This window comes from Pogona vitticeps, chromosome 5 (assembly GCF_051106095.1).
Source record: "Pogona vitticeps strain Pit_001003342236 chromosome 5, PviZW2.1, whole genome shotgun sequence".
Taxonomy (NCBI): domain Eukaryota; kingdom Metazoa; phylum Chordata; class Lepidosauria; order Squamata; family Agamidae; genus Pogona; species Pogona vitticeps.
The window spans coordinates 151,604,852-151,628,442 of record NC_135787.1 but is presented as its reverse complement, the minus strand read 5'-3'; the positions used below and the strand labels follow the sequence as shown (position 1 = coordinate 151,628,442).

Below are 23,591 nucleotides of genomic sequence, written 5' to 3'. Positions count from 1 at the left end.
TTTTATTTAACTGTAATGGTCTTTGAATATGTTCTTTATTCTAAAGCTTTAGCAATATAAACTGATTCTATGAAAATCTATTTTTTCTAATAAAAAATAATTATAAAAATTCTTACAAAAGGACTGGTCTCTTGAACAGCAGGGTCTGGCTAAATCTAGGAAGTGGAGAGGGCCACAAACTAGCTATCTTTAAGAGTCCTACCTAACTGAGCTGTTGTGAGTTTTAAGGAATCACAAAGCCATGTGTCTGTATTTGCAAAGTACTAGGTAAACTTAGTGTTCTTTTAAAGTTAGACTTGCTCAAGGGGCTTACGCTATGCATTGCTGAGGTCTTGGGACTTGCCTCATTGCAAACGTGGTAGGTAAGTGGCCTGTTGATCTCTCTGACCGAGTGCTAAGTGCTCCTTAGGGAGGCTTGAGCACGACAATCCCAACTAGCTGCAGACTTTGAAGGAAGAAGAAAGATTCCTCTAAAATGAAAACTCATTCTTGTGGAAGCTGGGTCTCACGTAGAGATTGTCACCAGGGAGAAGGATTGTATTTTCTTTCACTGCTTCTATTACCTACATTTAGACTTTGATGAAAGATAATGTAAAAAGTGAAAGTTGTGGAAAAATACTCAGGTCTAATCTTTTGATTTTCTTTTTCTTTTTCTTTTCTTTTTCTTTTTGTTCTTTTGTTGTTTTTGCTGCTGCTTACATGCTGCAAAATATAGTGTGGTCATGTTGTTTGATTCTGAATAGAAATTCAAACAAAATTCTAGCTTGCAGCTTTAGGACATGGGGAAAATACCTGTAAAAATAGAGGAGAAAAACTATTTAAAAAGGGAATGAGTATCAGGCCACAAATAGCCTCCCAGGCAATTTTGCAGTCTCAAACCACACAAATATGTATTTTTAAACCCCCCCCCCAAAAAAAGGTATGATCCACCACTCAAAATCAGCAGCAGAGCTTCCAGACATTCTCCTGGCTTATCTGTAGCTTGTTTATCTTTATTTCAACTTGTTTTAACTTATTTAGCTTTTATTTTGGATTACAATTGTATTTTTTCCCTTGACTGCCTTAATTCATTTAGGAAGCCTTTGCTTAGTGCAATTACTTCCTGGTTTTTAACTGCCAATTGACCCATAAGGAAGCCAGGAAGTCCAAGGGAAGATTTCCTTAATCAATTCAAGAATTCGGATAATGAAGCACAATTTTAAATAAAAGTAAAAACCGTAAGCAATGTTAAACCTCTTAACATTTTAAAAGAAATTAAAAATAAAATAGACACAGAGAAGCTAGAAAAGAGATTGTTCTCAAATCCACCCATATCCACTCTAGCTTGAAATGTTTGACAAAAATTGACAAGCATTCTGGGTAATGTGGAGGATATGAAAGTTGGAAACCCAAGTACTCAAATCTCTTTGGAAACTGAATTGCCAGGATGGACTGTAGTGGTGGTGGTGGTTGTGTGTTATCAAGGTAACTTCTGACTTTTGATGAACCTATGAATTAATAATGTCCAAAAAGTCCTATTATTGACAATCCTTCTCAAGTATTACCGATCCATGACTTCCTTTATTGAGTAAATAGACAAAATAAAAATTGTTATTGTTTCAGTAGTAGTATTTGATCAGAAAAATGCTGCATAAATGCTTCATACATAAATTATGTGACTATTTCTTTATTGGCTTTTTCACCAAATATTTTGATGTGTTGAAATTGGCAGATACTCATTGAAAAAATATTGCAATACTTTATGTAGCTCCATTTGCTTTTCTTGTGTTTTACCAAAGGGTTTTTTAAATGTAGCATTTTGTACAGTCCCTCTGGAGAACACAGATAATATATTTTCATTTCTTTGACATTTCATTCATTATAGTTTGTACGCCAGCAGTTGCAGGTTTATATATTTGCAAATAAACTGAACAATGATGGGGGAAATGCTTTTAAAAAACCCAAAAAATCAATAAAAAGCAATAGCTACTTGAATCACAGGTCACACACTGAACATGTATTCCATGTGTCCGGCTAATGGCACTACCTCAATGAAAATAAATGGAACTTGAACAAGTAAAAAGTCTACCCCCAAAAAAGTGTAGGTACATTTAACCCAACCAGTTTATTCTTGGTGTAGCCCGCTTTGTGACCAAATCCATCCTGCCAATAGTATACACATTCATCTACTGTTTCTACCCAATTACACTAACCAGAAGTTACGCTGAACTATTTCATAGAAGCAGATACCTCTAGATATGGATTTTATCTCTCCTACCCACCCCACAGTCCAGTCCAGAAAAAATGAGCCAAACAGACTTTACCTTCTCTACACAGAGCTGTTGTATTCAGATGTTCTGTTATGTGTACAGAGTAAAAACATGAAAAGGGTGGGATCACACTAGTTGTGATTGCTGCTTCTGATGCTCTTCTTATAAGGAAAGCACGTTTCTGAAATGGATAGTCTCTCAGCTTCTCAGATGTTCTGCATAACTTGGAAGGGTCATTCTTCTAACCATGTTTTTCTAATCTTGCAGAGATCTTTCACATGTGGTGATGATGACAGAGGAAATGCGGTGAGCACATTTCCTTTCTTGCATGCTTACTTCACATGCTTAACAGACAGGCTAAACAGAGCTACAGACATCCAGAGTGTAAAATTACTTAAACACCATATTAATGACCTAACACCCAATAGTCAGAATCCTTTTAACAATTTACACAAGGGAAATTATGAAGTCTTGGTAGTCAATTGCTGCTTATTAATGAGCTGTTGGTCGTATTCCAGGAGCATGCCCAGGAAGGCAAACAACACCTTGTTAATGGAGAGCAAGTTGCTACCAAGAATTATGTAATTTACCTTAAAGAAGCATATATTAGCAATACAGTACCGGCCAATGTATAGATTTGAAAAGAATCTGAGAATCATAAATTAATTTTAAATGTCCCCCCCCCCCAAAAAAAATATTAGTCTTTGCTTGCATGATTCAAACTGGTAACATACATTGGAACACAACAAAAAGACCACACTGTAATTTATTTGGATTATATTTACAAGCATGTATGGCAATTTGGAAAACAAACATAACCAAATTTGAGGCCATTCATTAAGATGAAAGGCTTGCTCTTTTTATATATTAGTTATTACTTCTTCTTTTATCTTCATGCACATCATGCCTTTATATTTTTAATTGATTTAAATATATAAGACAACAGTTAAAAACACGAATAGTATAACAAAAAGAAAATATCATCTCAATCAACAACACCAAGCAACTGCTACATGAAAACATGTAAAAATAAATCACAAATAGAAAAGAAGAATGTCAGTTTGACAAGATGTATGCTTGTATAATTTAAAAAAAAACTTTTGCCTCAAGTGAGATAACAATCAGTTGGGAAGTTTTAGAAGTTCCCAGTGACCTAATTCCAAAATATGAATGCACCCTTCTTTTCCAAACAGCCCTCAGATATTAGTGGAACTAAGAGAAGTCTCACCTCATCGTAGTCACCTAAGACAGAAGGGTCAAAGCTCCGACATCAAACTGAGATTCATCCATTCTCTTCAGCAATGAACAGCCACTGGTTAACCATTGTTGCATTTTGCACAAATTAAAAAACAATTAGCTTGAATTTCACTGCCATTGTATGTGACAGATCCTCTGCTAGTGTCAGCTTCAACTAGTGCTGTTACTTAGTAGCTGCCCTCTGGCGTTGATCTGTCCCCATTACCACTAAAACTATCAATTCACAACTGGAATCCATGGACGGTATGAAATTACCAAGACATTTGTACACTTAGTACTCTTTGTGATGTCACAATGACTTCTTGTTGTTTTTGCTGCGGTAGACTGACAGTCTACACCCACCACCACAAACTCTCCTATATTTTGCCACTGTCTCCCCTCAGTATAAATTCTGTCTAAAATCTCCATCTCCACTACCTGCTTGCTTGTTTCACTGTTATGGGCTAGATTGCACTTGGGAATGGGATTCCTCACAGAGCTTGGAAAAATTACTTACTTACTTACTTACTTACTTACTTACTTACTTACTTACTTACTTACTTACTTACTTACTTACTTACTCATTTGCAACCTCCAGAATCCCTAAACGATCTTGGCTGAAGGAATCCAGAGTTGTACTAGAGGAAAACAGTTAAGCTCTATAAGCTTCTGCCTCTCCTTTGGTTTTTCCCAACTCTTTTCTTCCACTGTTTGACACACAGCGCAGCTCCCATAAGCCTGTAAAGATGAAATTCAATGTCTTCTGGTAGGTGGATACAATGCATCATATCAATTTTGGGGGGGGGGGGTTCAGTGATTAAACTGCAGTACTACAGTCAAGGCTCTGCTCAAACCTGAATTCAATCTTGATAGGCTCAGATAGCTGACTTGAGGTTGATTTCCAAGGCTGGTAAATTGCATACCCAACTTAGCCTGCATAAACTGCCCAGAGAATACTTTTAAGCACTATAGGGCAGTATATAAACAGCACCTTTTCCTTTTAATCATTTTCTATCTACTCTTTATGGACAGCTACTGAAGATAGCCTACATTTTCTCAAAATATTACCCAGAAATGGAAACATATTGGATCACTCAAATTTATGCATCTGTAAATATGTGATATTTTTTGATTTGAGATATCAATCAAATTGCTGGTGGTTTCATTCATTGACTAAATGCACTGCCCAGCATCCTGTCCAATATTTACACAGGTGTGGAGCTCTAATAGCAGAGGCTTCAGTGACAATTTGATAAGGGGCTTGTTATGTTGTTGTTATTCTTCTTCTTCTTCTTCTTCTTCTTCTTCTTCTTCTTCTTCTTCTTCTTCTTCTTCTTCTTATTCTTATTCTTATTCTTATTCTTATTCTTATTCTTATTATTATTATTATTATTATTATTATTATTATTATTATTATTATTATTATTATTATTATTATTATTATTTATTGTATTTATACCCTGCCTATCTAGTCATTTTGACCACTCTAGGCTTATGTTCTTTGTCACGTGTGATTGGTACTTCATGAAATTCCAGCAGCAGTTTCCGCAGTTGGAGCTCCATATCCAACTAAATATTGACAAGGGTACTGGCCACTGAAAGGCAGCATCTGGCTTATTTTTCACTGAACAATTGCTGCGATTGCTGCCAAGTCCCGACTTTGGCAGCATGAACGCTCTTGGCTATTTTTGACCTTCATCCTGATTGGTCACATCAGGAAGAAGGTTCCACACTATCTCACACTGGAAGAGGGTTGTTGGCATTTTGGTAGATAATTTTGGCCACACAGGCAGGTAGTGCGGAAAGAACAGGCATTTTTGGTGTGTCCCAATGGTAATCTCAGGTAAGCCAACAGCGCATCCGATCTCCCGGCACTGCAGATCGTGTGATTACAGTGCCTGTGAGGGAAGATGTGCTGGGCCACTTCCAGACCAACAGTCATCAGTGAAAGATGGCATGAGGTCTGGGGGTGTTTATTAGTGTCTGGCCTGGTTCCTGCTGTCTGGAGACTGCTGGAACTTGAGGCCAGGGACTTGCCCATTTATTGATCAAGGGGTATCGGCATACCCCTGTCTTTCACCTGTTTCCACACTACCGCAGGCCCCCTCTTTTTGGCCAAGGATGGCAATTTCTATATTTGATGTTATCTATAAAGGGTGGCCCATATTTAATCCATATCTTTGTCTCGTGTCATTATTCTGGGGTTGGGATAGCAATGGGCAGAACACTGATTGAATATTTTGCCTCATATTTCTTCTTCTGTGAGGGCTTGAGATTTACCTTTCTAGATGATGGAGGAAGAGGAGAAAGCAAGCTGGGCATCCAGGAAAGGGTAGGATGCTTAAAATCTTGAAAACTACTGACCAACCAGGCAACATATAAACCACTCAAGTAAGGTAGTGATCAGTGGGCTCTGACCAGTGATCAGAGACAGCAGTAGGATTCCCTCTTGTCTTTCAGTTGAAATCGTTAGGGGATGAGAGAAAGGATTTTATCTCTTCAGAAGAAACCATGCACAAAGAGAGGTGGCCTTCTGTTCGTACAAGGTCATTGCTACACTGTTTTCCTTTACCTCTATACTGTTTTCTGCCACTGATACATGGGATTCATCCAGGAAGTAGATACAACTCAAGAATATGATCACACGGCAAATGATTATGTTGCCCAGATTATTATTATTATTATTATTATTATTATTATTATTATTATTATTATTATTATTATTATTATTATTATTATTATTATTATTATTATTATTATTATTATTATTATTATTATTATTATTATTCTATCACTGCTGCAGTGAATCTTGTTGTTGTTTTAAAGTAAAGGTTCAATCAGTTAAGTTCAGGAAGGCTGTGTGATGTAACAGCAGCTTCCTGATCTTAAATAATCCGGACATTTTGTTTTAACAATAACAATTGAAACTGATAATTTCCAAGGTATTAATTTTTCATAGTTCCCAAGACTTCTGTTTTGCATAACTAAAACCATTTGTTCTCAGGTAATGATAGAGAACTGACAAACGTTAACTGACGGATAGTATGGTATAAGAAAAAAAAAAATAGGATGTATGCCTATTCATTAATCATTTAATTTTTTTTCCAGCTTAGGAAGGTCTATGTCAAAAGATATGCATGGACGTACTGAAAAACAGGCTGTCAGATTTGCCAAGTTAGATTGCTTGCTTTAATAAAAAGCAGTCCTATGAATAACATTTCACCACCATAGTTCTAAATTACTCTTTCCAAGAGGTTTGTCATTCAGCAACTTTTTAAGAACATTGGAACTGAGTCGAAGCTGGACATGCCAACTTGAAGAAAAGAATTAATCTGTATTTAACAGTATTTTAGAAAACTTTTAAAAAAATCTTATGCCATATATATATATTGAAATGCTCTGAACTGACAAAGTAGAAACTGATTCTTCCCACACACCAGATTTATGTCTCAGCATTTGAAGTTTCATTTGAAACTTAATGGTGCCCATGTAGCACATTAGGGGGCTTTCAGCTATTACATTTTTGCAATAGACCAGGCCTACTATGGGCCATTTTGTACGTATAATACACTACAGCACAGTCCTAAACAAACCAAAATGGCCAAAATGCAGTCGTTTTTATTCTTTAAAAAAAAAATCTCTAGGCCTCCTTGAGTGATTTCTTTTTTTACTGGAAAGGTGGGGTATAGGTGTAATCAATCAATCAATCAAATCAATCCATTTTCTCCTAAAGATGTGGGAAACTTCTTCAGACTATCTTCATTTTGGCGTAAATTGTTCCATCATGACGGCTTGGTGGATGAGATGGAGAAGTTCGGATCTCACATAATTAAGTTCCTCCTTTGGGCCATCTCTTTGCCATCACCCTTCTTTTGTGGCCCTTTTGCTGGCAGATCCTTCTGCCAGCAAATCACTGAGGTCAGCCAGCAGAAAAGGGCTCTGCCACTACAACGGACATGTCTGCTGGCTTTAAGGAATTTCTGCCAGGAGGCTTCTACCTATTCTAAACCATTATAAACGGGGCAATTTTGAAGTTGAGATTGCACCATTAGGTAGTTCTAGTTCTATGCACAGTTCACAATCACAGGTTTGCCACATTCTCATATTACATTTGTATGTTACTATATCTGAGCTCTGGGGGGGCATGCAAAATGCTTTGATTCCTTTCCCCCTATCTTTCATGAAATGATGGTGATTAACCACACCATCCACATCACTGAAATTGTGATGGTAACTTGCTGGCTTCCTTCCTGGCACCTCAGGTAGGGAGGTAAACACTTTCTCTTAAATTTAAGGTCACATTCCTCCAACACAGACAGCTGCTTCACTTGCTGCCTGTGAATATCAGCAGTGTCAGTAGCAAATACAATGATATTGCAACCTCTGCTGGGTTCTGTGACACCTAATGTAATCCCCATGAGTTTTTGTGGTTGCCTACCCTTACCTTAATTATACCTGGATAGCTCAGTGGTTTAGGTATCTGGCTGGGGTTGGGAGTTTGATTCCTCACTCTGCCTTTTTGACAGGGGCAGAACTTGATGATCCATAGAGTCCCTTCTAGCTTTCCAGCCCTAAGATGACAACAATGACAATGATTTAAAATGGATGGAATTCCTAATAGTAAAGGGAAAGAAAAGGTACAGACAAAGAATTTAGTCTTCCTTATTTGTAAGCCTTGTATCATAGGTATCCAGCTTCCAGCTATTTTTTTTTAACTGCCCGCCTTGCTACAATTTAAATGTATGTGAAAAATAAGTTTAAAATGATCCCATGGAAATATGGTTGCTTAAAGCAACCCAGGGAAGCAGCGGGGAGCAAAAGTTAGGGATTCATTAAAGCACATTAAATATTTTTTTTCTACATGTGCAACTTACACTGGATAATTACAGCAATAAAAAGTCAGGTGTCCATGCCTACTAATCTGGCTCAGTTACACAGCACAACTATTCTTTCTTCTTCTTCTTCTTCAAAAGCACAAATTCTGGTCGGGGCTCTCTTGTGTGTCTTACAAATACACTGTACCACACTGAGTCTGTGAACAATAGCTATCAACTAGGAGAAGCTTTTAACATTTGAGCCGCAGTATGGAACACCTGCTACTATCTGTTATATTTTTTAAAAATCCAACAAGACAAAAGAAAGTCATTGTAAAAAATGGGTTTCTTACACTTTGATACAGCAGCAGGATTCGATTAAACAAGGTCACAACAGGGTTGTTATTAATCATAGAAGTATAGTTTAAAGGTACTTTATATTTCCAGATGTTACTGTTTGCAGTATAATGTTTAAAACAGATCTGTGACTGTAGCAGCAATAGCTAGCAGAATTTCGTAATCATAATCTATCATAACTATAGAGTGTTCAACAGAAGAACAATTTTTAAAACATATTTTTACATCGCTCCTTTCACAGAACTGAAACATTTTAAGTTACATCGGAGCACCCTGTTTGATGAATAATACTCAGAAGTTAACCAAATTAGATGAAATAGGAACAAAATCAGTCAGAGCTCATTTACATATTAATTCAGTTATTCAATATTTCCTTTAAAGCATCAATGATTTCATAGCTTGCTCTTCATGAATAAAAATGCAGAATATTTTTGGTGTGATATTTGTTTTATCCTTATGTGTTTGTAGACTCACCTTTGTTAGCGTCAAATGCTATCTTTTAATGATATAAGCCACCTTGACCCTCTTTTAAGGTGGGGTAAAATATTTTAAACAAATGAACAAACAAATTACTGTCAACTTTTCATACATACTGATCTAAACATACAGTACGTAGACAACCTTAGCATCATCTGCAATACTTGTTCAATTTAATAAGGCATTCTAACTTCAGTTGCCAATGGCACAATAAAATACAGAAATTATATAGGAAGCTGTCTTATCCTAAATCATATGATTGGTCCTCATGCCCTAGTACTACCAACTCTGTTAGCAACTCTTCAAGACTCCATGTAGGGATCTTTCTTGACCTTAGTCTGGAATCCCCTTATATACTCCAATGGTCCCCCATCTAAGGATTGATCTTTCTTAGCTTCTGAAATTAGATGAGATCTGGCGAATTCAGGATAATCTGGTGGCATTCAGGTTGGTATGGTGGTACAATGATTTCTGATACATGACTAATAACAATAAATGTCTAATCTGAGCTGCCTTGCAGTGCTGTGTGTATGGAGCACAGTCTCATAGGGATCTCATGAAATTTCTTTTGTCCTGCAAAATTGCATCTAGTGCATTGCTATTATGTCAAGTGAACTGCAACATTCAGGCTAAGGTGCTTATTTCTGGTGCTATCATCCGTCCTGTCCTCTTTTTCAGCTTTATATCAGAAGCTTTTTATGTGCATAAGACATGCTATTTCTTAACTGTGAAGGAAGCATGATTTTCCCAAAATTGTTTGGTGCTAACAATAGCTTCCAAGACTTGTTTCATTCATTCATTCATTCATTCATTCATTCATTCATTCATTCATTCATTCATTCATTCATTCATTCATTCCATTCTTAACCCACCCATCTAGATTTGGGAATCTAATATGGGCAGCTTACAAAATATAAAGATAAAAACAGCATTAAAATAACTGATGATAAGAGCAGAAAAATCAATAGAGAAAACAGCATCCAAGATGGGATAAAGAAGCTAAGTAATGGGATACAGAAGGTCTATTGGAAGAACCAAGTCTTCAACTTGTTTTTAAAAATTCCCAATGAGGGTGCCAGTTGAATCTCCAGGGGTAAGGTGTTCCAAAGATGAGGGACCACCACCGAGAAGGCCCAGTTTCTTGTTCTCTCCTTCTCCTCTCCTCTCCTCTCTGAGAGGGCCCCTCTCAGGGTTAAGCCCATCAACCTTCCAGTTTGGCTTGATCGAGTGACATGAGTAGAGCTAGGTGGGGACAGGTGCTCTGCCAGGTACTGAGGCCTTAAACAATTTAGGGCTTTATATGTAAGCATTAGTACCTTGAAATCAATGCAGAAGCAAATGGGTAACCAGTGTAAAGCTGCCAGAGTGGGGGAAATATGTTGGTGTCTTTTCACCACAGTTAATAATCTGGTAGCTGTGTTCTGGACCATTTGTAGCTTCCGCATCAGTCTTAAAGGCAGCCCCACATAGAGCGCATTGAAGTAGTCTAATCTCGAGACTACGAGTGCATGGATCAGAGCAGTGAGTGACCCGACATCAAGATAGGAGCACAGCTGGACAATCCGCTGAAGATGTAAGTGGGTGGAGTGGACCACAGATGCCACCTGGGACTCCATGGTAAATGCCGGGTCAAGATGACCTCCCAAGCTGTGGACCACAATTTTTGTCGTGAGAGTTGCACCCCCAAAGAGAGTGAGCTTCCCAATCTACTGATAGAAGGGGCCCCCACCCTCAGGACCTCTATTTTGTCCTGGTTCAACCTCAGTACATTCTCCCGCATCCATTGCTGTACAACCCCCAGGCAGTTCTCAAGGGACGCAATGGCATCCAATGCTGTAGGAAAAAAGGAGATGTAGAGCTGTGTGTCATCAGCATACTGATGACCCCATCCCAGCAGCTTCATATAGATATTAAACAGCATTGGAGATATGATTGATTCCTGTGGCACCCCACAATTGAGGAGCCATGGGGCTGATACATTCTCTCCAAGCTGGGCTCTCTGTGAATGGTCCCCCAAAAAGGATTGGAGCCAAGCAAGAGCTAGGCCACCAGTCCCCAGTTTGGAGAGCCACCCCAGCAGGATACCATGGTTGACAGTATCAAAAGCGGCTGAGATATCAAGAAGAACCAACAAGGAAATTTGCCCCATCAGCCTCGCTGAAAAGATCATCAAGTGACCAATGCCATTTCCATGCCATAGCACAGCCTGAAGTCTGACTGGAATGGATCCAGAGAGTTGGTCTCATCCAAGAGAGCCTGGAACTGATCAGCCACCACCCTCTCCACCACTTTGCTGAGGAAGGAAACATTGGCGATGGGCCTATAATTGCCAATGTTGTCCACTGCCAAGCTCGGTTTCTTCCTAATGGGCCTAATGAGTGTCTCCTTGAGGGCAATGGGGACCCTGCCCTCCTGGAGAAACCCATTTATTATAGCAATGGCCCATTCAGTTGTTACAGGGCTTGCCACTTTGATTAGCCAGGCTGAGCAAGGATCAAGGGAGGAGGTGGTGGCACAACAGCAGACAAGCACCTTGTCAACCTCAAGTTATGTCACTGGCTGAAAGTGAGTGATCTTCATCAGACAGGACAGAGCACTGGATGTCTCTGCTCAATCTACTGGCTTCAAATAGGGGGATAGGTCCCAGTGGATGGCCTCCACTTTAGATTTTAAAAGGGCTACAAATTGGTCAGGTGAAATACTAGGAGGAGGCCAATCACTGTGATCAATTCCGGATAGGTCGCATACTATATGGAATAACTCTGCCTGTCGGTTGGGAGCTTCACTTATCTGGATAGCAAAGTAAGCTTTCTTTGCAGCCTTTATCTTAGAAAGATAAAGATTGGACATGATCTTGACAGCTTTTAAGTTATTTCCTGTTGCATCCCACCTCCAATTGCTCTCTAGTCTTCTCCTATTTTGCTTCATAGCTCTCAGCTGCTGGTTGAACCAGGGCAATTAATGAGCTCTGTAGCAGAGGGAATATTTAGGAGCAATTGTGTCTACAGCCCTGGTAGTAGCGGTGAACCATCCGTCAACTAGAGCTTTGACAGGAGAGCCAGCCAGATCAATCAGTATTCCTCACATGGAATCCTGGAATCCAACAGGACCCAGTAGCCAGCGAGGGCAGACCATTAAATTAGGTCTCAGCTCCCTGTGAGGGGGAAGAGCCATCGTTAGGTTGCATTTAATTATGTGCTGATCCAACCATGACAAGGAGACAGACACAAGGTTAGTCACCATTGGGCCACACTCTCTCTGCTCAGAGGAGAACACCACCCATGTGGGTGGTGCCATTAACATGTTGGGACATGTCCAAGGAAGCCATGGTTTCCAAGAACTCAAGAGCCAGACCAGAAACCTCCACTTCTGCAAGGATGTTGAAATCACCCAAGACCAGTAGCCTTGGGGATCCCAACAGTGCCATGGAGACAAAGTAAGGAGCCAACTCCAGTAAGGAAATTGCTGGATCGCGGGGAGCATGGTATGCCAGCAAGATCCAAATACCATCCCTGGTCCTGCATGACACGTGGAGGGCCTCTAGACCAGGCGGCGCCATGGCAGAAAGCCTACCAACCTCCAGAGTGTTTTTATAAACAATGGCTACTCCCCCCTGCAACCCCCCAGTCTACCCTGGTGTTGAACAGCATAAGTGGGTGGACAGGCAAAGGACAGAGGAATACCCCCATTGCTGTCCATCCAGGTTTCGGCTATGGAAGCCAGGTCTGCGTCCTTCTCCAGGATAAGATCATAAATAAACTGGGACTTATTGGATACAGACCTGGCATTCAACAACACCAGTTTTAGAGTGGAGGGATGACTGAGCTGGCTACCTTGGACACAAAGCTGGACACAAAGACAGAACAATTGACAGATTTTAGACACCTGTCCCTTGTTCTTCTGGAATGAAATGCAATTGAGCCCATACCATATCACCCTCTACCCATGATCACTCTGATATTTAAAGAGCCCTCACTGGGGAAGCAGGCCTTCCACGCCACTTCCAAAAGAAAAGAAGAAAGGTAAAAACAATAAAATAAAGCAGTATAATAATAATAAAATTAAACAAAGAGTCAAAAGTATAAATAACAACCAGTTAATTAAATTAAATTAAACAGTTAATAAAATTAAAATAACAGTAAACAAACTAAACTAAAAAACACTAAATTAAGCAAACTCCAGATTAATCAAACATCAATGACAATTTACATAAACAAATTAAACAGATAACACTATAACTCATATAGAATTGTGCAAAAAAGAAAGCAATTTAGAGAGAATTAAACGAGATAAAAATAATAAAAGAGTTAAAGACAAAGAGTTGATCATTGTTTATCTCTGGTTCATTGTCCTGTTCTCAATAACACTTCTTAAGAATTTCCATGCCTAAATACTCAGGAAATATAGTGAGTAAACAGGCCAATGCATCTAGAAAGTGAATTGAACCTATAGCAGGCAAGGAAACATGTGGGTAGATGGGTCTGTGTTTGTTTACCTTTTTTGTCTTGTCTAAGTCTAGTTTAGACCGCCAATGATGGTTTCACTTCTTTCCCTCTTTTTCTTATGAGGTCCCTTCCTGTTTGGTTTTTTCCTGACTATGAAGAGACAGGAGCATGTGGTCTTTCTATAATGTTGTCAGCAGGCCTTGCAAGATTATGAGTTAGCTGAAGGAGCTTCTGCAAAAAAAGTTTAGGAAGCCAAGCTTTTTCCTCCCGATTTAGCCAAAAATGGATATCTTTGAACGAACGAACGACAGATGGATGAACGAACCAACAAACAAACAAAGGCTTCTCTTGTTTGACACCAATTTCCAGGACAAATATCAAATGCACTTCACTAGTACAGTTGTGCTCCCAGAAGCCTCCTGAGAGCACAATTCTAATGCAAACAAGATGCTCAAATAACTTTAAAAAATGGTTTTGCTGCTCCTACTAGCCATGATTATCAGAAAGCTCTGGCCATGGTACAACAGTGAGTGCTGCACTATTTTTAGTCTCTTTGCTCTGATACACTGCAATCAGGAGGTGAGATGCAAGTGGAAACAAAACTCCTGTAGGAGTAATGTGGGTTGGTGGCTTGTGGTGCATGTGGGAATATGAGTACAGTCCCCAACCCTGGAACTTACCCATTTCCCCTTCAACATATTGCAGTTTCTGAAAACATTGCATTTTTATATTTCAAAGGGGTGTTCTGTGCTCTCTACTGCTCCTCTGGAATGAGATGTGACATAATGGGAGGTAGGAATTGCCTGAGAAGCAGATTTAAGTTAGTAAGAATGAGAAAGCAAATATTTGGAAATGAGATGGCATAAATCTGTATCCAGTATTTTTTCCATGGAATATGGAAGCACATGAAACTTAATATTTGGGAGGGGGGAGTCTGAGATGGGTAATGAATTTTATTTTAAGACCACATAAGTATTGTTTTATCAACATTTATCAAAATTATTGAAGATTAAAATGGAGACTACAGCCAAGAAATCTGAAGGCAGGTGTGATCAAATGCTGAGGCAAGCTTCTATCCAAGAAAAACACTTCCATTTTGAGGAGGTAAATTAATATCAGCAGCCCAATGTTTATGAGACATGCTCTAACAAAATAAAATAACACAAAAATATGACAAAAATAACAAAATAGAGCTCTTTTTGAATTCTTACTTTATAAGGAAAAAATTAATATTAAAAGCATATCATGTTTAGTGATTAAAAACTGTAATGTGTTTTAATATCTAAGTAATAGTGTTCAAGATATTTCTCATTTCCAAGGGAAGTATCTGAAAAGCAAATTATATATGCTACATAAATACAGGCAGAGTTAATTACAATAGGCCTACTAAAATGTTAATCAGGTAGTGATGCTAAGTGCTAACAAAACAATGAAACAAATTTTCTTTGTTATTAAGAGGTGTGTGTTTGAAATTACTGCCATAAAACCAACTGGCTGCTGACATGATCTGAGTCTGAAATTACTTGCAGCTGGCTTCTGGTCAGGGAAAACTAGCTGCCTGATAAGAATATAGAAATTTTATATTGGACCTGCATGAACTGTAGCAAGTTTGCCCAAGGTAAGCAGGTGCCTTTATGCATTTTTATAGCATGTAGTTGGAAAACAGTGCTTTCATGTTTTATGACCTATGAAGCAAGAGGTTGTATAACTGGAATAGGCAGCACCCCACAATGTAGGAAATGACCACCATTCCCCTTCATCTTCTCTAGAATGAGGTCCTATGACTAAATTATTTTCTTGATTACGTTCCTAAGCTTTCCTTACATGCATGTTCAGTATTATATAGGAAGGAAATGCTCTGTCAGGTTCATTACTTCAGAATTTAAATTCAAGGTAGAGAAGCTTTGGCACATCAAATGTTTTATGCTACAATTTCCACAGTCACTTACCATTGACCATGCTGGCTTCTAGGGGCTGAAGTCCAAAATACTGTGAGAAGTTCAAAATTTCAGAAGGTCTATAGGTTGTCCATCCCTAAATTAGACTGTTAAAGAATACACAACACACTTCCTTGTTTCATGCATTGCTACTGTATATGTATCATTCATAAAACCTAAAGGCACAAGGCATCCTCCTGTGGGTAAGTATATTCACAAAACACAACTATTTTTTTCCATTTTAACTTTTTTTATTTTAAACTGGGGATAGGGTAAATGGTACAAGGAGTAAATGGGGATAGAAAAGGGGGGAAGGAGGACATAAAATATACTGTCATCAAATCTTGTTCTTCACTTTACAATGTCAAGTCAACCTTCCGCTTTTCTATGGTTTGATTGCCCTTCCAGATTTCTACTTACAGTTGTTGTTGTTTAGTTGTTAAATTGTGTCCGACTCTTTGTGATCCCTTGGACCAGAGCATGCCAGGCCCTCCTGTACTCCACTGCCTCCCAGAGTTCAGTCAAATTCATTTTGGTAGCTTTGATGACACTGTCCAATGATCTCATCCTCTGTCGTCCCCTTCTCCTCTTGCCTTCACACTTTCCCAACATCAGGGTCCTTTCCAGGGAGTCTTCTCTTCTCATGAGATGGCTAAAATATTGGAGCCTCAGCTTCAGGATCTGTCCTTCCAGTGAACACTCAGGGTTGATTTCCTTCATAATGGATAGGTTTGATCTCTTTGCAATCCAGGGGACTCTCAAGAGTCTCCTCCAGCACCACAATTCAAAGCATCAATTCTTTGGCAATCAGCCTTCTTTATGGTCCAGTTTTCACTTCCATACATCGCTACTGGAAAAGCCATAGCTTTGTCTGTGCGGACCTTTGTTGGCAAGTTGATGCCTCTGCTTTTTAAGATGCTTTCTTGGTTTGTCATTGCTTTCCTCCCAAGAAGCAGACGTCTTTTAATTTTGTGGCTGCTGTCACCATCTGCAGTGATCATGTACCCCAAGAAAGTAAAATCTGTCATTGCCTCCATATCTTCCCCTTCTATTTCCCAGAAAGTGATGGGACCAGTGGCCATGATCTTGGTTGTTTTGATGTTACCTCTTAGTTAATTTCTAATCACTTCTCTAAGGCAATTAGCCTTCCTTTGTTTCAAGCGGGGGGTTCCCATTTCACAACTGTGCCAAAAATGTGCAGAGATGGCCTTCCTGTCGACCTCCATGACTATTCACAGCTGCAAGTAATCTAGACAATATCTTTTGAACAGTTCACCAAAGTATTGGAGAGATGAAATATGCTACTCTACCAACGAATCATTGTGCGCTTGCCCAGGAAGACAAGTTCTTCAGAGACATCATGCATTTATCAGTGTATTTCACGCTTAACAGCAACACCAGCAACAGCAAACAACAAAAACACTACTAACCAGAGTTAACCTACTTCTATGGGATGAGGTAAAAACAGTAATGAAGGGCAGATAAACCCTACCATATACTGCATATTTCCTCCTTGATTCTGCTGTGGAAATATGTTACTGAATAATGGCATGAAGTATGATTCTTGTTGTTGTTCAACTGATAGTAGGGAAACTTCAGTGGGAGGATAGTATAGATGGGAAAAACTTTACTACAACTTTATAGTACTTTGGCTGTTAGTGCTCTCACATAAACAAGGAACTACATCCAAGCACTGGAAGCCATATGGAGAAATTGGACATGCATCACACAGCCTTGTCAAAAAAGTTGCAGTCTTACTAGTCAGAACTTTGCTGATGAGGAGATTGTGTAGTGACTAAATCCAGCCTCTTACTGACTCTACTAAACACTGAATAGCAAAACTGCAGCTTATTCTTTGGCATTGCCACAGCTGAAGAATGACACACCCAGAATCTGCTTATATATGTGAATACACATCTGCTTAATAAATATTCCTTGGAGCTGTGGGCTAACTAGAGTACATTTTGTACTCTAGGAACATTTTGGGAGGATGAGACTGGGAAATAATACAGCTAATCTATGCAAAATTCAAGATCAATCATTTCCTTGTTCTGAGGTGGAAATCTTCACTTACTTCATTCATATAGATGCCAGTAAAACATTTCAGGAGTTCTCTGGGCAGGATTACTAGATTTCCTGAGGATGCTAAGAATTATGATCTGAAAAGTAACTTTCTAAACCCTGCATGTGGCTTGAGCATATCCAGTGGAATTTAAATATTTTCCCTTTAACACACACACACATACACACCACCCATGGTGGTGGGCAGAAAAGATATAAATAAATGCTTTAAATAAATGAAAATAAATAAATAAATTATTCTAAATTGTTCTCCATTTCAGAGCGGAAATTTGTCACAAGAGGATTCTGATTGAATTATAGAAGACCCAATTTCCCTTGGGCAGACAAAACTCTGGATCCCAGTTTATGCCTTTTCTGATTTTTGAGAAAGCCTTTTGCTCTGATCTTAGCATCACTTATAGCAAATCTTATCAACTTCTTAGTTGGAAACATTACTAAACAAATGCAAATTTGCAATTAATTAAATGTGCTACTACTGAACAAATGAGTTGATAAATTGGTTGCTTGAGGTTGAATTACTTGTACATGTCATAAATCTAAAGCATGTAATGAAATTAATCATGCTTCAGAGGAAGTTAATTTTTTCCCAAACAAGAGAAACTTAAATACTATGTAAGGTTTTCTATAATTGTCAGTGTACATCACTATGATTGGGTGAGTTCCTTTACTGTTAAACACAAACTAACTTACTTTTGGTGGTCACCCTTAGGATGTGTATTTCTGATATCCAGACAAGAGTTTCTGAAGCTGGATTACTTTATTAAACATAATGGAATGCCCCTGCATTCAATACTTGAATTGTGTCATCCTCTACCCTTGAGATGGTATTCCAAGAGGCATAGAAAGATTGGATCACCCCCGGTAAAAATGGACACAGAGATCTGACTATGGACAGAGGGGACTTACAACATGCCTGAATTCTGATATCAGAAGTTTAAAAGGATATGTGGCTATGGCAAGTTTGGACACCTTGAATCAACAAGATCCAAAGTCCTCTCCACCATTTCTCTCACAACAAAGAGAAGTATTAGATCTAGTCAATATTATTTCCCTCCCACTGTGGACAGTTATTATAGAACAATAAATGCAATGAAAAATGTGTGAAGGGGCAAGAATGGATAAAAACCCATTTCTGTTTTTCTAGCAGGAGTGTAGCAAGACATTGCATATGTCGGGTGCTCCAGACTCACTCCAATACTGTCCCTTTGCCTGAGTAGCAACTTAATGGAGCTGTCTCCCACTCCCAATCTGCAGCTCTCCACAGGATCCAACATGGGATTCTTACTCTCTGGAGCAAGTTTAGTGTATGCATGGGGAGGTGTAGTGGGAGAAGGTTTCATGCACCCGCCTGTTTCCACTGGAAACTCCAGTTACATTAAATTAAAATATATCATTGAGCACTCAGGGTTGATTTCCTTCAAAATGGATAGTTCTTCTACGTGGCCTCTGTGAATCCCCAAAAGTGGGTTTAGATTGCACTTGTGCTGGATCCTCAGAATATTCTAGAGCTTAAAAAGAGAAACATTAGTAGTACGTTACCGCTTATCGCACATGTTCCGCCCGCCCAAACCTCACTTCCTTTTTGCCGCCTTCATGACTGGAACCTCTTGGCTAGAGCTTTCAGAAAACTTATAATTGTCTCTTTTGTGATTGAACCAGACTTTTCTGACTGCTGATTCACCCGTATGTTGTCCCTTGGATTGATTTCGGATTGCTTAAGGATTACTATTTACAGCTTGCCCTTGGATTGACTTTGGATTGGTTAAGGTTTTCGATTTACGGTTACCCGCCCTTTTGATTCGGACTGATTACCTCCCATACGATTAGTGCTTTTGGGAATTGGCTTCATCTTTCAATCAATGATTTGAACTTTGTTATTGCTGTTTCATCCTGTTTGCCCTGACTCAGACTGGTTTACATTATATTCCTCCCGACTGTGAGTGTTCGCTTATCTAGTCTTGCCACGTGACCATCCTTTTATGGCCTCCGTGGGTCTCTTTAAACGTTGTGTGTCCTGTGCCGCCAAAGTTCCATTCACCAACGGCCATGGCCATTGTTTGTTCTGTCTAGGGGAAGAACACCAACCCCATTCCTGCTCCCACTGTAAAAAGCTATCTAAGCCTGCGCTGAAGTCTTGTGAACAGAGACTTAAAGCTTACCTATGGAGCAAGTCTCTTTCTCCCACGAAATTACAAATGTAGTCAAACTCGGCTCAACCGCCCACTCATCACAATGAGCCTCCGACAGCATCAGTGCCCTCAGCTTCTCTGGTGAAATCTCCAACAGCACCATCTAAGAAAGGGTCTGGATCAACTTCGAAGATTTTGAAGTTGTCTACTTCAGCCGTTTCTGTGTCTCTTCCAAGGCACTCAGCTGTAGAAGGAATTAAGAAGAAGAAATCAGTTAAACATAAGAAAGCCAAAACTTCTTCAAAGGATTGTCAGCGTGATTCAGCATCAGTTTCAGAATCTTTACCATCCTCTATATTAGAAGAATCATCCAGAGATGTGCCCAACACTGAGTCGGCTTTGGATGACAGCATTCCTACTACCCATGCTCCTTTTTCCCTTCTGAGACGCTCCCCGAGTCCAAGCCATTTTGAGGCTGAGATTGCTTCCAGCCAGGTTTCTGCCCATTATAGCCCTGTGAACACCAGGTGGGCGATTGTTATACATCGTTCGGACTCTGAGGAATCTGTGCAGCAGGCATCTCCCAGAAAGAAAACTGTCAAGAGGAGATATGCTTCACCATCTCCCCGTCAATCATCAAATCGAGAAGTGGTAGTGGTCTCAAGAGGCTCTTGACATCGAGTGTATCATTATTTCAATGAGCCTGTACATGTTGAGGTAGAGAGCAGAAAGGGTCGACATTGATATAGAGAGGAAGACAGTGACTCTGACCAATATTACGAGGTCGATAGCCATGGCAAACGTAGGAGGATTAAATGCATATATGCCTCCTCGTCATCTCCATTGTCTTCCCCACCCTGACATCGACATCAATCACATTATGAAGTCGAGGTCCCAGCACTGAAGATCCTTAGGCATTGATCTCTGCAAAAGAAGCCAGCAGCACTCTCGGCTTCGACACTGAAGAGAGTCCTTTCTGCTGCCACTACTCCTGCTTCGACTCTTGCACTGACCAAGAGCCATCAAGTAGTCACAGCTCCAGTCAGGGCTCTGAAGACCCTACTTCAGCTCATCACTCCAAGAGATGCCATCGGTCACCTTTGCCATCACCTTCCTTTCAAGGTGATCCATCAGTCTCTTCTGCTTCTGACTAGGAGGAGGAAGTCCTCTCTGAAGTTTCGGGAGAGACTTCTCCAAATGTCAATACTCTAGATTCTGATGTAAGGGACCTGCAATCCCCTCTCCTCTCCTTCATGAGATTTTACATCTTCCTCGCAAATGGTGGCACATATGGCCAAAGCTTTGAAATTAGATGTTGAACAACCACTGCCCCCCCAAAGAGGACTTAGTGTTTGATGACATTAATCAGGAAAAGTCTCATCCTTTAAGCCTGGCCTTTATTCCATCTTTGATCTGCAGTGATCATGAGACCAAGAAAGTAACATCTGTCATTGCTTCCATATCTTCCCCCTCTATTTGCCAGGAGGTGATGGGACCAGTGGCCATGATCTTAGTTTTTTTAATGTTGAGCTTCAGACCAATTTTGGTGCTCTCCTCTTTCACCCTCATTAAACGGTTCTTTAATTCCTCCTCACTTTCTGCCATCAGAGTCGTATCATCTGCATATCTAAGGCTGTTGATATTTCTTCTGGCAATCTTAATTCTGGCTTGGGATTCATCCAGTCCTGCCTTTTGCATGATGTATACTGCATATAAGTTAAATAAGCAGGGAGACAATATACAGCCTTGTCGTACTCCTTTCCCAATTTTGAACCAATCAGTAGTTCCATATCCAGTTCTAACTGTTGCTTCCTGTCCCACATATAGATTTCTCAGGAGATAGATAAGGTGATCCAGCACTCCAATTTCTTTAAGAGCTTGCCATCGTTTGTTGTGGTCCACAGTCAAAGGCTTTTACGTAATCAGTGAAGCAGAAGTAGATATTTTTCTGGAACTCTCTGGCTTTCTCCATAATCCAGTGCATGTTAGCAATTTGGTCTCTAGTTCCTTTGCCCCTTCGAAATCCAACTTGTACTTCTGGGAGTTCTCGGTTCACATACTGCTGAAGCCTGCCTTGGAGGATTTTGAGCATAACCTTGCTAGCGTGTGAAATGAATGCAATTGTATGATAGCTGGAGCAATCTTTGGCACTGCCCTTCTTTGGGATTAGGAAGTAGACTGATCTTTTCCAGTCCTCTGGCCACTGCTGAGTTTTCCAAACTTGCTGGCATATTGATTGTAGCACCTTAACAGTGTCATCTTTTAAGATTTTAAATAGTTTGACTGGAATGCCATCACCTCCACTGGCCTTGTTGTTAGCCATGGTTTCTAAGGCCCCCTTGACTTCACTCTCCAGGATGTCTGGCTTAAGGTCAGCAACCACATTATTTGGGTTGTCCAGGACATCCAAATCTTTCAGGTATAATTCCTCTGTGTATTCTTGCCACATTCATGCAGCCTTAGCTGGAAATAAATGCTACTCAACTTAGTGGGACTTATTTTCTGAATAAATATGGATGGGATCTCATTATAAATATTGCATGTCTCAAAATGTTGTGGCTACCGTATTTTCAGGAACATTTCAAAGGTTCATTCTTAGATGAAGTATGGAATTTCAGTCTACAAATACAAGCTAAAATAGAGACAGGGGTTTCATGGAAGGGAAAGCATATAATACTTCTCCCTCTGCTCTGGAGGGCTCCCTATTTCATGACCAGATGTGTGCCAGAATGGGATGACAGGGAGCCTGCCAGGGTAGAAAATAGCTTTTGTAATTTGCCTTCTACTCCACCTTTAGGCAACCGGATACTAGCCTATATATTAATAAGATTGTTTCTACAACAGTCTTGCGTAAACCAAATGCTATCTTCTTTTTCATAAACACTCTTGAGAGTGTAACTCATTCTTTCAATACTGCAAAGATAAAAGCATGACAATTGTGTGTTGACCTGCCAACATTTAGCATTAGCCAGTTGCCTAGATCTCTATGGAGTCAATGCTTTGGAAGTCAATAATACAAGTGACTTCTTCTGTATCCCATTTCACTCCAATCCCCCACCCCAACAACTATGTACGCTGTTTATACAAACCTGTGGCCTAAATATTTTAGATAAATATTGTTCAGGATGCATGAGTTTGTTGCTGTTGTTCAACAGTCACTCTGAAATGGTTGTTTTTCAAATATCACATTAATTAAAGTTTTAAAGAAATCTGCATTCTTCATTTATGTTCTCTGAAGACCTGATAGTCTGAGAATGTGCCATACCCACTAAAAAGGTTAAATGGGTTAGATTTAAAAGTTAAGTGGCCTAAATTTTTCATTTCCTTCAGAGTTAGGGTTGGCTGAATTTTCCAATGATTATAAATAAACAAGCGAGGGAAATTACACAGGTTGAAACACTGAACTAATCTGAAAACTAAATACAATTACACATTGAAATGTTTTAAAATTGAAGGCTGTTTAAAGTGCACTAAATTAAAAATGCATGATTACAAAAGAATAATTTAGCAAAACCAATATATGCTAGCAGCAAAAATGAAAAGCATAAACAACATTGTGTAAAGCTGGACAGCTTCACTGTCAGTCTTATGAGACAAAGCATGAAGAAATGTCAGAAGGAAAAGAATAAATAAATGTTGCTATGTGGTCTACAGGGTTGCAGGGAAATCTCAACAAAGAATATTCAAACATACAATCTAGAGTGGTGTGTGGCATACATTTTGACTTTACACTATGTTTGACTTTTAATTTAGGATCTTTTTATACATCAGAATGCCTTGATTTGAGATAAATCTTTATTTCAGCTCATTTACCATAGCAAGACATGGGAAATACATTATACATAGATTCCCACTGTTTGGAATC

At 39.4% G+C, this 23,591-nt stretch overlaps 1 long non-coding RNA gene across 1 annotated transcript; it reads right to left on the bottom strand.

The window, feature by feature from the left end:
• Positions 1-637: 637 nt before the first annotated feature.
• Positions 638-3,648, bottom strand: LOC144583357 (uncharacterized). Its single transcript, XR_013537107.1, has 2 exons — positions 3,478-3,648; positions 638-792 (listed from the first exon to the last, which is right to left on the bottom strand). It is a non-coding gene; the product is annotated as an uncharacterized LOC144583357 (long non-coding RNA).
• Positions 3,649-23,591: the final 19,943 nt, after the last annotated feature.